Consider the following 15,131-nt stretch of genomic DNA (forward strand, 5'->3'; position numbering starts at 1 on the left):
TAATAATAATAATGATGGTAATGATGATGATGATGATGATGATGATGATGATGATGATGAAGATTTTGATGATGAGGATGATGAGGATGATTTTATCTGCAGGAAAACACGGCTAAAAATATGATTGCATTACAGGAAGTCTTCCTGAAAGATCTGATAACTGTAGAGTTGTATATATCGTTTGCGGAGTTTCTAGACTTTTTGCAAAGGGCCACTTCCGCTTTAGAAGCTTGTTTATAGCGTGTGACTATTTTTGATCCACGTTATTTGTGCATTTTTGTCAAACACAATTTTCTGGTTTAGTGGAAACCTGTCACTGGATTCATCATAGGAAACGACAAGATGAGAACGAACTAAAACCTTGGTCCTTTAGAAATAATTCATACCTTTATAAAACCCTCGATACTCAAACTGTCAATGGCGCTCGCTTTTGGAAGGGTTGGTGGTCCTTCGAAAATGGGAGCTTGAGCCAAAATGTGTAGCCTTTGAAGAATTTCCTCAACGTACGGTAGGGATCTTTGTGATAACGGGAACAGTTTGGTAAGACGTAAAAAAGCAGACATAGAAGCAGGAAAGTTTCGACCGGCTAGTCTGATTATCTTCTTCTCCCGAATATCCATCCTTCTCTACCTTGTCGTATTAAAAGTAGAAAGCCACGGAAACATATTATCTTTCCTAGTCTGGAAGATCAATCAAGCACAGTGATAAATAGAATGGTAGTGCACAACCCTGGCACGCGTCCAGACGGCATTTTGTCACTCTGAGAATATCCCTTCATTGGTCACAGACGATACATGGTAAACAAGAGAACAGTTATGAGTCACTCTGGTGTGTGTCAGTCTCCGGGTACAGTCGCTTTGATAACGGTTAGATCTAGGTGTTTGGTGCTTGGTCAGTGGGGGAGGGGGGAGGAGAAGAAGAGAGAAGAGGAGAGTGGAAGGGGGATGGGGTAGTGAAGGCAATGAATTTCTGTTAGTCTGTGTTTTTTAAAACTCCACCCGAGGTTGACTTTATGTCTGGAAAGAGAGATGAAAAGAAGAAATGTAACAGTAAGTTGAAATAATCCGAAGAACACGATCTGATTGTGGTGCTTGAGTGACTCTCGACCTGTCAGGAATAGTCATACTCTGCGGTGTGTAAACGGTTATCTTTCTCTGGATCTCATATGATCAGGCAACAGACAGTTAAATAGTTTTCCATGAACGTGAAATGCTATATACGATATCCCAAATTAAGATAAACTCAACAAAAATTCTCATTTATATCGCACAATTTTATTGCAGTACTCTCTCGGAAATTTTTAAGACCTGATATATTTTCTTCATCGTGCAATCAATCAACTGTAAAGCACTTGCTAGGCGTCCTTGAACTTACCATTTTATTCTTGTACTTTGAAATTATCCATGGCAAGTTCCTATTTTCGTGGGGAAGTGTAATCAATTTTTCTTTTGTTTTCTTATTTCCCAAACGAAGGATGGCGAGAAGAAGCCACTGGGTGTATAATATGCTGAATTTAAAATAATAAAAACTAGAAATAGCATCTGCCTCATCTGTGACGTGTTGGGTTTAGGGCTTTCCCTGAATTCAACCGTGTCAAACTCGAAAGGTTTGGCTAATCTTTCTTCAGAAGAGCACGGCCGCAAATCCAACAGCGAAGCATTACCCTTCAACCTCAACACCGAAGCAGTGACAGAGAGAACTTTCAAATCAATACGAGAGGCTATCATTGCTCTGTCCGTCAGACACTCCCATCTTTCTCGCTGCTCATCGCTTTCTACTCGATATTTCTCTTACTCTATTCATCGAGCTTCCCTGTTTACCCTGATGGCACTTCCACTTCCACAACAGTCGAAGCTCTTCTACCTCATACTGTACGGTCCCGTTCTTTAGTATGCACAGAATTTGACCTTGCCGAAGCTGAACAGGTTTGATATACCGTACATACCAAGAGATTCCATACACTGACAAAGGACCCTGAACCCTTTTGAATCTTTTATAGTCACATATACAGTGAGAAAAAATCACCACAACAGTTAAAATAAGGAAAAATCAATCTCTTTTTGTGAAATTGGGGTCTGTTTATGTATTTCGAACTAACAATACATCATACATTGGGCTGTCAAAGAAAAGACCGAAACACATCAACCGTACAGCCTTTAGTAATGGAACTTTGCAAACTTGTTATCATGCACACGTATAACAACATTACAGGAGGGTTTTGATCCAAAGCAATTACTTTTTTTTCAATGATATAAGTACATGGTCGAAGAGTTTTTTTCATAGACTGGAAGACATCTAGGAGTATGGGTTCCCTTTTCACATTTCAATTTTTTTTTGGTAAATGCTTGTTTGCAAAAAGTCCTCCTGTAGATTTATTGCAAATATAATGGGGAATATATATGTGTGCAAAATTTGATTTCCATCAAGCATTTTTGGAGGGAGAGCCATTGAAAGGGCAGAAAATGTTAAATTTTAATTTGAGAAAACAGAAAAGAAAAAAAAAGTCAAAACAGGAGAAATATCATCCAAACAGCCTCCAGTGTCATAGCAAAGATGACAACTCACATACAACGGACTACTTGTAAAGGTGTAATCTACACTCAAAATATGATAAATGGACATCTATAGTGAAATTGTGTTGATTTTACTTAGTAGAAGCCTTGTAGAAGACTGCTTTCAAAGGCATTTATTTTATATTTTGAGAATATATTTGTGTGACCACCCCTACCTCCTAAAGATACAAAATTTGACACTTTGGGCCAATTTTGTAGTTGTGGCGCTATGTGCAATCAGCGCAGGACATACTATTTTTCCTTAAGAATCGACCAAAAGCAGGGTATCGGTATCTTCAACCCAGGTTGATAATTTGTCTTGATCCCTTACGCTTGAAGCCCCTTTTCGTCTTATTGAACGTTGAAGAAATACTGAGAATAAGTTGTTTCCAATGTATTTAGTTGAATAGTGTTACATTCCCCTGCCGATGTTGAACGATTGTGATGTGCACTACACTCTTAGAGTTCTTCACTGATACTGAGAACAAGTTGCTTATAATTTATAGGATGGAAAAAAAATGTTAGGGTACCACTTTCAACTCTGACCCTGCCTAACAAAGGGACGCAAAAAAGTAAAAAGATAAAACGGCAAAGGAGCTGCGTCTTTTGGAAAGTGGTTTACACAGTAATTTTCCAATGCAGATAAACAAATGGCCAGTATTATAGTGTGCCTCTTCACTTCTTTACTGCTCTGTGTTATGATGTTGGAGAAGGTTTGTCGAAGCTCTCAACTCTTATTTTCTCGGTGAACTACACCTACTGATGAGCATTATTGTATAATCTTAAATACATTCAAAGCATCTGGGATTAAATGTTTTATGAGCCCAGATATATGGCTTATGCATTCTACTCAACGCCTTTGATAAATTTGTTATAAACTTTGTGCGACTTCGTCGATACAATTAAGATCATTATGCAGATAGACTGTTTGGTCCTGCCTGTCAAAGGCAACCACGTGCGCGCGTGCGTGTATGTATGTATGTGTGTGTGTGTGTGTGTGTGTGTGTGTGTGTGTGTATGTGTGTGTGTGTGTGTGTGTGTGTGTGTGTTTGGGTTACATCTTAACATAGAGACGGAAATACTCGATAGAAAACTGCCTTTCATGAGGATTGACTCCAGTCCTTGGAGTCCAAAGATGGGAACCTAGCTATTGCACAACAGACACGGGCCAGTGTAAATGAGACCTCATAAATATGTAACGCCCACATTGTGGTGAAACCTTTTGTCACAGAAATCGAAAGCTAATCGAAAGGTTGGTGTCATGGATCTTTTCTCAAAGCGAACGCTTTCCCGTCTTGTCGAGGAAATAATACTGTTAGACATCCCTGGGTCCCTGGTTTTCAATTTGTATTCACAAATCTTTACTGAACTCGACAATTGATTGATTTCGGGTCTCACACTGACCCCCATGTTTAGGGGAAAAAGGCTGGAGGAAGATCAATCAATCTGACAAAATAAATGCAAAGTGATAGCGTGTTTTTGCCACAGGAGAACCAGTTTTGGGGGGGGCTAAAATAATAAGGGCACTTTCGTTGTTTCAGGAGAGTTACGTTGAAGCCGTATTAGCCTTCAATTCTCTACCTTCCTGTTACTAAATTGGTTGTTTTGGGGGGTTTTTTTCTTTAATATTTTTCAGAAATCCTCATTGACAACTGGGGAAATTATTTACATTCACACTGCTTCTTAATACACGACATGTGGGTGGTTTTGAGATGTTCTGCACGATAGAGTGCCGTTCTACTCCAGGAGGAGGATAGAAAACATTTTTCCAAGCCCTGACAGGCAGTTCGCACACATAAATGAAATCATGAGAGGTCTCACGTTCAGTTGAGCTGCCATTGTGCTTTTTATTATAGATTAGTCAAGGTGAGGCCTGGTCAATGATTTATTCATAGAAAAATATTAGGTATCTCTATTGGGAGAGCGAATATCCAAATAAATGCATTACACATAGACGTATTAATCATATTGCCATCGATCGACATGAGAGAGAGAGAGAGAGAGAGAGAGAGAGAGAGAGAGAGAGAGATAGAGAGAGAGAGAGAGAGAGAGAGATAGATAGAGAGAGAGAGAGAGAGAGAGAGAGAGAGAGAGAGAGAGAGAGAGAGAGAGAGAGAGTAATAGTTCCCTTTGAACATTATATAATATATTTCTTCTCTTAAGATAAATCTAATACATACCTCACATCAATACGCTTCGGTCAAATTGTTAGACTATCATGAACTATAATTGATACTGGTGGTTGCACTTACACAGCCTTACTGGTATAATACTTTACTAAGGAGCGCATGGTCTGGGTTCAATATTCCAAAGAGAACGTTCTTGAGCTGATCTCGGATCCTATCGAAGAGGAAAGCTTCAGCAATTTTTTTGTTTGTTTAGTTAAACATTGAAAACATTTATCTTGTTTCTCTTCTTTAGACTTGTTAAAAAAGAACTATCCTACATGAATATTGATTGTGTACGTTACGTACTCTTCGTTATGAATGAAACAAAGGTGCATATCAATTAACTCCCTCTTTTTCTGTGGTCCATAGTTGTTGTTTTTTCCTTTTAATTTCGTTTAACTTTTCTCTCCTCCAATTACCTCAATGCATTCTGCAGGAAATGTGTTATCAGTAGTGAGTGGTTCCTCCACTTGCCGAGCTCTCACTTTCATTAAGAGATAAGAGAACCTGTGCGGCACCGTTTAGAGCCTGTGCCCTTATCCAACCCCTTATCACACATTTCCACGAGAACGTCTTGGTGTGATCCATTAGCTAAAGAGCGCTCCTGAACTAAGACCTTACGTTCAGTGCCCTTTTGTCCGATTTTTTTTTTCAAAACTATTGAAAATGAGATGGCGTTTCTCGACAAATTATTCATTTTCTTACCTGCCTACTTACCAGCCTACCAACCTATCAACCTACCTACCTACCAACCTACCTACCTCCCTACCTACTACACATACATACTCACAAAAACACACATACAAACGTTTTTGCACTTACGCATATTTAAAGAACACGTGCAGTTTCATATCTTGTATGAGGGGGCTCTGGTGGCCTAGAAGTTAAGGTGTTGGCCTCTCATTCAAAGTTCCCGGGTTCGAATCCGGGTAGCACTTCTCTAAAATTGTCTCCTTTCACCTCCTTTCCTGCTCTCTAGCAATATTCTGTCGTCTGCTTTCATCTCCTCTTTCTGCCCCCACCCCCTCACCTCCTTTGCCCCCTCCTCTGGGCTCCTGACTCTTTCTGCAGCCTTTCTACTGCTACTCCTTGACTCCTTACAGCTGTCTTTCTGCCACACCCCTGATCTTCTGGTAGGAAAGATATACACCTAGCCTTCTCGGACAAGGGCGAAAAATCTCGGAGAGCCCATGTGCAAGTTGCGCACGTTAAAGATCCCTTGGTGGTCTAAAATCGATAAGAGTAGGCTTCGGCCGCCACCCGGGCAAAATTCAAAATTTACTACCAACTGAACGTATTAGGTGTGTCCCGCGCGCTCATGACCTTATGCAGTTGCGAGCGCCGTAAAACACTTACCAAAACAAACCAAAACATATTTTGTATGTATCTATCTATACCATGTAGGTGTGCATGTATTTGTTTGTTTGTGTGTGTGTTCCGATTTGTTTGTTTTGTGTGTGTGTTTGTTTGTTTGTTTGTTTTTGTTGTCTTTGTCTTTGTGCAACATTTAAACACAGCAGTGCATGAATTCAACCTCATAAAGCCACACACACACACATACATACACACACACACACACACACACACACACACACACACACACATACACACACACACACACACACACACAAATAGACAATTCTTTTGTATTCACAAGAATGGGCACGCACACAAGAACACCCTAACCACTTGCACTGTATCAGAGAAAGAATGAAAAAGAGACAGAGAGAACAAGAGAGAGAGGATATGGGGAGGAGAGAGACAGACGGGGAGAGACAGGCAGAGAGAAAGAGACACTGAGAGAGAAATGGGAGAGCGAAAGAAATGGAGGTAGGGGAGATAGGGGACAGAAAGAGAGTGACAGAGAGAGAGAGAGAGAGAGAGAGAGAGAGAGAGAGAGAGAGAGAGAGAGAGAAAGAGAGAGAGAGAAAGAGAAAGAGAGAGATGGGGAGGAGAGGGGGAAGACAGAGAGACAGAGAAACAGAGAGAGAGAGAGAGAGAGAGAGAAAGAGAGAGAGAGAGAGGAGAGAGATAGATAGATAAAGAGAGGGAGATGGGGGAGGGGGGCAGGGGTTGGGAACACACATTCCAAAACACACCAACCTACACAGACCCGCCCAAAGAACGCCATGTTTATTCTTGTGCATTTTCCTTGAAGACAGGCCAGCCCTTTCACCTGATGTCTTCTAGATAACATGGACAGGTTTCGTCAAGACTTCGTCAGAAAGGAATGTAATTGATGTAAACAAATTTTGAAAACTTAAAAAAGAAATAATTCTCTTTCTCTTCTGTGTGTCCTCAGAGCAACCAGAAGCAGACACAAAATCCGTTTATGTTACCGAGGCATTAGAAGGTCGATCAGTCTGCGATCCCCCGGGTAAGTTCTGAATCTTCTCCTACTAGAGAACAGTAGAGAAAAAACCCCTAAGCGATCTTGTTTTGTTTCTTGTTTTTAGGGAATTGTTGCAGTGTCTGTCTGTTTCGTGCTGTGTTTCTTCTCAAAAATCAATTTAAAGAAAGTTAAAGTGAGTGCCAGTATATTTTCCACGTTTCAGTTTGTGTAAGCTGTTCCCAGTAGAGAGCTGGTAATCTTATTAAGCGTGTGTGTCTCTTTGTACTAAGGCAACAGATTTTCCTTTATGTTTGGAGGGCACCCCTGGTGGATCTTTTAAATATAAAAATAATATTTTCTTTACATATCTAAATACAAGGTGTCCCAAAAGTCATTCACCATTATGAAAACGTTCTTCGTACACGGAAACTGATGCTTTGATGGATGCAGTAACTACAGAGAGCCAAGAGCACCTCTGAAACATATAGGCGTACAAAGATAACATGCTTTCTAAGTTGCTGACGAAGCTCAAAACAGTATTGATATAGACCAATATAATTATATATATATACAATATATAATATATATATATATATATATATATATATATATATATATATATATATAAATTATAACCTTACCTTTCTTTTTAATTTACGAAGCTGATTCTTTCGGCTCTTAGCAAGCACTCAATGGCCGTCAACTTCTCGATAAGCAAATTATTCTGTTTCCTGAACTCTCTCTCTCTCTCTCTCTCTCTCTCTCTCTCTCTCTCTCTCTCTCTCTCTCTCTCTCTCTCTCTCTCTCTGTCTTTCTCTCTTTCTCTGTCTTTCTCTCTTTCTTACTTTCTTTCTCTCTCTCTCTCAGTCTATCTATCTATCTATCTATCTATCTATCTATCTATCTATCTATCTATCTATCTATCTATCTATCTATCTATCTATCTATCTATCTATCTGCCAGTTTCTCCCCCTCTGTCCCGTCTTTTACACCCCTCTGTCCCAATAATTCCATCAACAATCCCTGTACAATTCATCTTTCCTTTGCATCCCTCCCTCTCTCTCTCTCTCTCTCTCTCTCTCTCTCTCTCTCTCTCTCTCTCTCTCTCATTGTATTCAACTTTTGCGCTAGCGCTTACTTTCATCCTTCCCCGACCTATTATGTCAGCCTTCTTTGCTACACTGCGTTCCTCTAATCCTTTCCTTGCTATTTCTTCAAAGCGCTTTCCTGGTTATCACTTTTATCGAACATCTGTGCCTGTATCCAATCCAACTCCATTCTCTCAGTGTCACCTCATTTTTATCAATTTTACCTCCACGAAAGCGTTGAACCTCCTTAGGATAGCGAAGGTAATAAGTACTTCCACCTCCCCCACCCCCCCCTTTTCCCAGCGTGGTTATATAAACAAATTGTCTTTGAGTAAACTACCAATACTCTGATTTTTGTAATTTTGATAAGATATATATCAGCTGTAAGGCAACGCAGTAGTTTTATCTCGTGTGGACTCCATTTTGTTTTTGTTATGTTTTAAATCCCTTTGAAAGCTTTCAAGTCCACTGGCGAAGAGGGGAATTAGTCCAATACAGAACGGAACATTCTTCGGAGCCTGGGCATTTACCTTAATACATTTGGACTCAAAAGATTTTTTTCAACAGCCTCGACTGATGTGACAAGCACTCCATAAAGACAGAGATTGGAATAATACAGTATAAAACTCACATTGCGGGTATGCAAAATCAACACCTTTCTTTCTGCCTTCCTCTCCTCAAGCACTTGCCCCAAAATATGGACTCAGAGGAGACTTGTTTTTGTCCTGTAGGGGGCGTTACACTTTAAAAGACCAAAGAAAAACGCCAAAGTCTTCTGTGCGGAGGGGGAACGAACTGGGGATACCTGCAAACCATTATCTTGTTCTCCTTACAAAGATCACGTCCGCTCATCCGGCATCCTTCGAGATTCAACTTGGGGATATTTTTTTCCGTTTTCCTTAAGCTCTGTTCTGGCATGGGTTTTCTTTCCATCCCTCTTGGGCATCCTTAATGTACTTGCAATGGAATCAACATAAACCCATTCAGCTGTCTCGGCAGCTATCTACAAGGCCGGGGTTTTAGACACGGTGGCCGGTTCGCCGTGAAATCGTCTGTGAAACGCACTTTTATATACCGCTGAGGTAAAGGGCATTGACAACTGGTTTTTTTCGAATATTGCTGGAAGCTGCTCAATATAATTCATAACGCATCTGCAAACAGCCCCATCACTCCCTTCTGCGAAACTTTGTCTTTGTCAAATCCAGTTCAATGCTTCAAAAGAAATGCTGGAAAGTTCACGCACTGAAGGCATTTTCAATAACTGGTCTTAATGGATAAAAAGTGTGAATATTTCAGCTTGTTTACAGAGTGGGGAGGAGTAAAGTCAAATAAATCATCAAAATTCAGAGATGTTACACGTTCTGTTTATACACAATGATATATACACAAATAGTTAGAAAATGGCCTCAATGTATGCATCGGCAATTTAGCGACTACATAACAATATGAGAATTTTGCTATTTGGAAATTTAGAAATAAAAAAAGTGTGTACTAAGGCAGATACAAACAAAGACGTAAACACACACACACACACACACACACACACAATTACACACACACACACACACACATACTATATTTATATATATATATATATATATATAAATAAACACACACACACACATCACACTCATACACGCGTCCATTTGAAACCTCTTCTATTGTGTGTCTGTTTTCTAGACAATCTCTCTGTCTGTCTGTCTACCCCCCCCCCCCCATTTCTCTTTCTCTCTGTCTGTCTGTCTGTCAGTCAGTCTGTCTGTCTGTCTGTCACTTTGTTTCTCTCTGTCTGTCTCTCTCTGTCTCTCTGTCTCTGTCTCTCTCTCTCTCTCTCTCTCTCTCTCTCTCTCTTTCACACACACACACACAAAACACACACACACACACACACACACACACACACACACACACACACACACACACACAGGGGCGAAGGCTGACTTGTAATCAAAGTCAGATGGGACCAGTATAGGGCCTGGAGATATCACACAAGAATCTTACTCGAGGCGGCAACACTGAGTTGTGAATGAAAACAAATCCTGAATTCATGTTGTATGCATGTTCAACCGCTAAAATAATCGGGAAAGTATCTCATTAAATATATATTCTAACAAACATTAAATTTATAATTAGATGTGAATACACAAACACAAGGCAAAGAAGCAGAGATGTCTGTTCTACAAGTAACACCAGTGTGTCTAAACTCTTTGGTAGAATATGACAATTATTTATTTTTTATTTCACATTTGGCTGTTTTTGTCTAGCCTTTCGCGGCCAGGAAGCGGTGTCATAATCGAGGTCATGATCTGTTTATAGGACGGTAATAAGTAGTAGTAGTAGTAGTAGTAGTAGTATAGCTCTCTAACCCATACAAGAACAGTCAGTATGTTACCAGGAGCGAATTAGAATGATAGTAATATAATGATACACAGATAGACCTGAGCTCATTTATATAAGACAATGTGGTATTCCCACCAAAATGTTTCGCGGCCAGGAGCCGGTGTCATAATCGAGGTCACGATCTGATTATTGGACGGTAAAAAGTCGAGGAAAAAAACAAGAACTCGCAGCAGTCAAGATATTATTATGAGTTAGTTCCCCTCACATATGTGAGGTAGACTCGACCGGTGTAATAGTTAGCATACATAATTAGTGCTTGTGACTGCTTATAACTGTGGCCCGAATGGGGTGAACAGGGTATATGTGGCAATGAAACAGCTTTGAGTGCTGTATACATGTTCCCTTCAACTCTTTTGGTAGACTCTTCCAGCCTCACTGTAAGCTTTCTTAATCAAAGCTTGCGACTGCTTATGGAGTGGCCCGATAGGGGTGAACAGGATATTTCTGTGACAATGAAACCGTTTTGAAAGTTAGGCATACTGTTCGTTGGTGATTATGAACGTCTTTTTACGTAATATAATTTTTGAGGTTTACGTCTATGTGTGAATTTGACTGCGACAATGTTTCAAAATTAGGAAGGGAAGCAGTGATAATTTGATTATATAGACGCTTCGTCACTGCACACACACACACACACACACACACACACACACACACAAACACACGGACGCACGCACATACACACGCACATACACACACAACCATCCCTACCTGATACCCGGGGGCGGCTCGTGGGTCTAAAAAGTGGGCCTGCACAATTAAGTTATCTTAGGCTGAAGATAATCAAGGGCAGAGTAAAAGGGATGGTGTATAATTTTAGGATCTTTGGGTTGATGGAGGAAGACCTTGTGCTTTTATTTTCATTCTTTTTACTTGTGGCTTTGACTTCTAAAACTAAATCTGTTTGTTAGCTAAACGTTAATTTTCATCCATCCTGCATCAAAACTGAACACTCAAGTAATACCTTTCACCACTCTACTACAAAACCGTTCAAGAGCACAACTCATAGGACCGCGACTTAAGTATGTCACGTTCACCTCCTCAGGTTCACAGTCACAGAGTCACTTAAAATAGTGACAAGACAATGAACCAATCAAAATTCACTTGAGCACTCCGCTGGATTGCTTCGGGGCCCACATAATTTTGGCATGGAATAGTGCACAATCTATGGCGTTTATTTTTAGATTGCCTACTGTGGGCTATGTTTCGGCGCTATTCGGCAGGAGCACATTTGAGATGTGCCGTCTTATTAATATTAATGTACCGTCAAATTCTCTACAAGTGTCGTCATCGCTTGTGTTATCCCAAAGAGCGATATATAGGTCAGGTTTCCACTGTTGACTATCCTGTTATGTTTAGATACAGCGCATGAACTTAGGCATGGCATAGTAGATGTTTTACGGCGCTATAGAATATAAATGACAGGTACGGCGCCAGCGAGGGCCTTGCTTTGATATAATATTTGGCTAGTGTTTGTTTCTGTCGTCTTTTATTTTATTATTGTGGGTGTTTTACGTCATAGAACATTAAATCATTTTGGGCGGCACTACACGACCGTGCTCTAAAGACGAACAGCGCCTGCTGAGTGATACCACTGCCCCCTTACCCCCCCCCCCCACACACACACACAAACACACGGGCACACACAAACTGATTCTCCTCTGCATACACCCACACACATGCACGCATATACATAATAATATTATGCTCTGAATGGCACAGATAACACAATTCAAATTGAAAATGAGTACTGGCACTTAAATGTATGAATGGCACACAGTAAGTATGGACGTGCACAAACATAAAACACAACAGCTCAAGTGGAAACTTCTGCCTCTGAAACTGGAAGAAATAAGATTTATATTATAATATTTTATTGCTAATTTCTGGGTGTGTTAGTTGAAAAAAAAGAGGTGGGAACGAGGATTTGACATGGTTGCATTACTTCAATGGCATTCTAACCTTAAAGTGAGAAGAAAAGAATTTTGCTGACATTTTCAGTGTTTGTTCCATTTAAATGTAATTTATAATGCATGTACACATATTGGGTTTCAAGAGACAGTAGGCACCCCTCGCTATAAACAATAAAGCTTTTGTGGTACAAGAGAAAGCGTGTCTGTCACGTCTGTGTCCTTTTCCAGTCAGTGTGTCCTCGGAAATGTCGGTTGCACTGGGATCAAAGAAAGGGTTGATGTGTTACGTCAACGCGAGTCTGCAGATCTTGAGAGTAGGCTAAGCATTTGAATGACGTTATTTTTTTTTGTTGCTTTTTGTTTTTTGCTAGGGGTTTTTGGGGGGTTCTTTTTTCAAAGAGATTGTGTGGCTCCATATTTCATTACCTGCAAGCTTCTATCACCTGCTCGTTCTAAATTCCCACTGTCAGGAAGTCACATCTTTTTCTGGGGCATTTTTACAACGAGGAAGAGATCGAATTTTCTTTACTTATTAAAATACGTGAGCTAGGTGTTTAATTGCTGCTTGGTAATTTTTTAAAATTCCTCCGACTTTTTTTCTGTGTCATTGACGTGCCGGTCTATTCTAACTTAATGCAGCCACCATTGCGCCGATTTGTTGTTGACAGCGCGGCTTTGGAGTTTATCTCAACGTGCGTAACAAATTCCTGTCTCTTTGCTATAAATGTGTGCTTTTTTTTTTACAGAGGGGCCTATTGTTCACTTTTGTCAGGTCTCTTGATTTCATAAGACAACTGTATACGTTGAAATGAGAAGGTCAAAAGAAGAACTACTCTATTACCTTTTCCTAGTGAAGAGAGGCCTTCCCTCACTCTTTGATAGAAAAAACATGAAATGAGCACTCCACTCTTAATTATTACTTTACTCATGTTTTTGTTACCCCCCCCCTACCCCGCAAAACAAGCAAAAACAAACAAACCAAACAAACAAACAAACAAACAACAACAGCAATTCAACTCCTTTTCTCAAAAAAAAAAATAATAAAAAAGACTAAGCTCCAACCAAAAACCGTAGAATTGGGGAAGGAGAAACAGGACCCCCAATTCTGAGAATGACAAAGACAGCCTGGCATTTCTGAACTTGACATGTTGAACCACGCCAATCAATTATGCGTGAAACCATACCTCACAAAATAACTCCATATTATTCCATGATAAAGTCGGGACCTGTGGACACAAACCCCACTGTTACAAGCTTACAAGCTGCCCACGCACGACATACACGCGCAGCTGGCCGATTAATCAACCCGACAAGCAGAAACTGCCTTCGAACCACAGGCGGATCTGCACTGTTCACGTTCCTAGTTATAAATCTTTTCCTAATATCACAACGGACACAAGCTGTTCACTTTCGAAATAATCAACAACGCCCTCTGGGAAAGTGTTAACTCATTGGGGAAGCGCATTCTGGTCAAACCACAATGCTTAAAACACGATGGTTTTGGGTATTTGATTAAACAAGAAGCACAACTTCGTTATTCTTTTATTTTTCAACTCTTTTTTCTTTGTCTGAAACGTGAAAAGACAGGAAACAACAAAGTGCATTCTATAAAATATGCAATTTCGCGTTTCTCATGTGTGTTGATGAATCTAAATACCTGGCCTTCCTAACCCTGGACGAAAATTGCACACACCCCCCCCCCCTTCTGCATCAAACAACACAAGTGGAAGGACAAAGTAAAGTAGCGATGTTTTTATGGTGTTCGCAACATTTCATTTGGTCCGCTACTGATCGGACATACGTGTCCCCTAATTCCTTAAAGAGTAAGCGTCACCACGTGCTAAACAGTTTCAAAGAATGGTGTAGATCATTCCCACTTCGCCCTTGTCTCTTTGGGACTTCATAGACATTTGTTGAAACGTTGACTCCAAATTCTTGGCCAACTTGACAACCCTAACAGTTGCCAACGGTTGAGAAATAAATTCTGGTCAAACTGCGACTGAAATGGATCTAGCCATTCTGTACAATATGCAAGGAACGATGCTGAGAAAAAATATTTTCAGACCAAATTTTGTATTACTTTTTTTTAAAGGATAAAATCAGAAACGACAACGTCCGAGATAAAAAAAACCCCCAACAAAACAAAACTAAACAAATTAAAATAAACAAGCGCGTGGAATCTAGGCCAAGAGTTCTGCCATTTGTTCCATATGTTTTTTTCGTCTGGGTCGAGAAATCGTGCCAGTGGTTTTCAGAGATGTAAGAAAATATTTTTTTTAGTTCTTCAGCCTGACAGTCACTCCAGTAGAATCCATTACAGAGTCTGCAAAAACAGAGGGATATGAAGCAGTCCTTCAGACAAGCGTCAGGATTTTCCCGCTAGTGAAGGGCCATATTATTTTATTCTGATATTTCAAAGGAGGAAGAATTCTTCTCTGAAGTGACCACAGAAACGACGAAAAAAGGAAGAGGAATATACGTGTTTTTATAACCGGTATTGGGAAGCGTGTGTATGCGTGGTCGTGTTTATCTGTGAGTGGAAGAAGGAGTATGATAGTGTATTTATCATGAGTGTATGCGTGTTGTGTTTGCGCGCGTGTGTTTGTATGTGTATGAGTGTGTGTGTGTTTGTGTGTGTGTGCGTGTGTGTGTGTTTGTGTGTGTGTGTGTGTGTGTGG

At 40.2% G+C, this 15,131-nt stretch overlaps 1 protein-coding gene across 1 annotated transcript in view; it reads left to right on the forward strand.

Annotated features, from left to right (window-relative positions):
- The window catches only part of LOC101851567 (somatostatin receptor type 2-like), a 122,900-nt gene that overhangs the window by 42,413 nt on the left and 65,356 nt on the right, over window positions 1–15,131 (forward strand). The window contains exon 2 of the mRNA XM_005095082.3: window positions 7,023–7,097. The gene's annotated coding sequence lies outside the window, so the exon portion shown is untranslated. The remainder of the gene's footprint in view (window positions 1–7,022; window positions 7,098–15,131) is intronic.

The sequence above is a fragment of the Aplysia californica genome, unplaced genomic scaffold, assembly GCF_000002075.1.
Source record: "Aplysia californica isolate F4 #8 unplaced genomic scaffold, AplCal3.0 scaffold00095, whole genome shotgun sequence".
NCBI lineage: Eukaryota > Metazoa > Mollusca > Gastropoda > Aplysiida > Aplysiidae > Aplysia > Aplysia californica.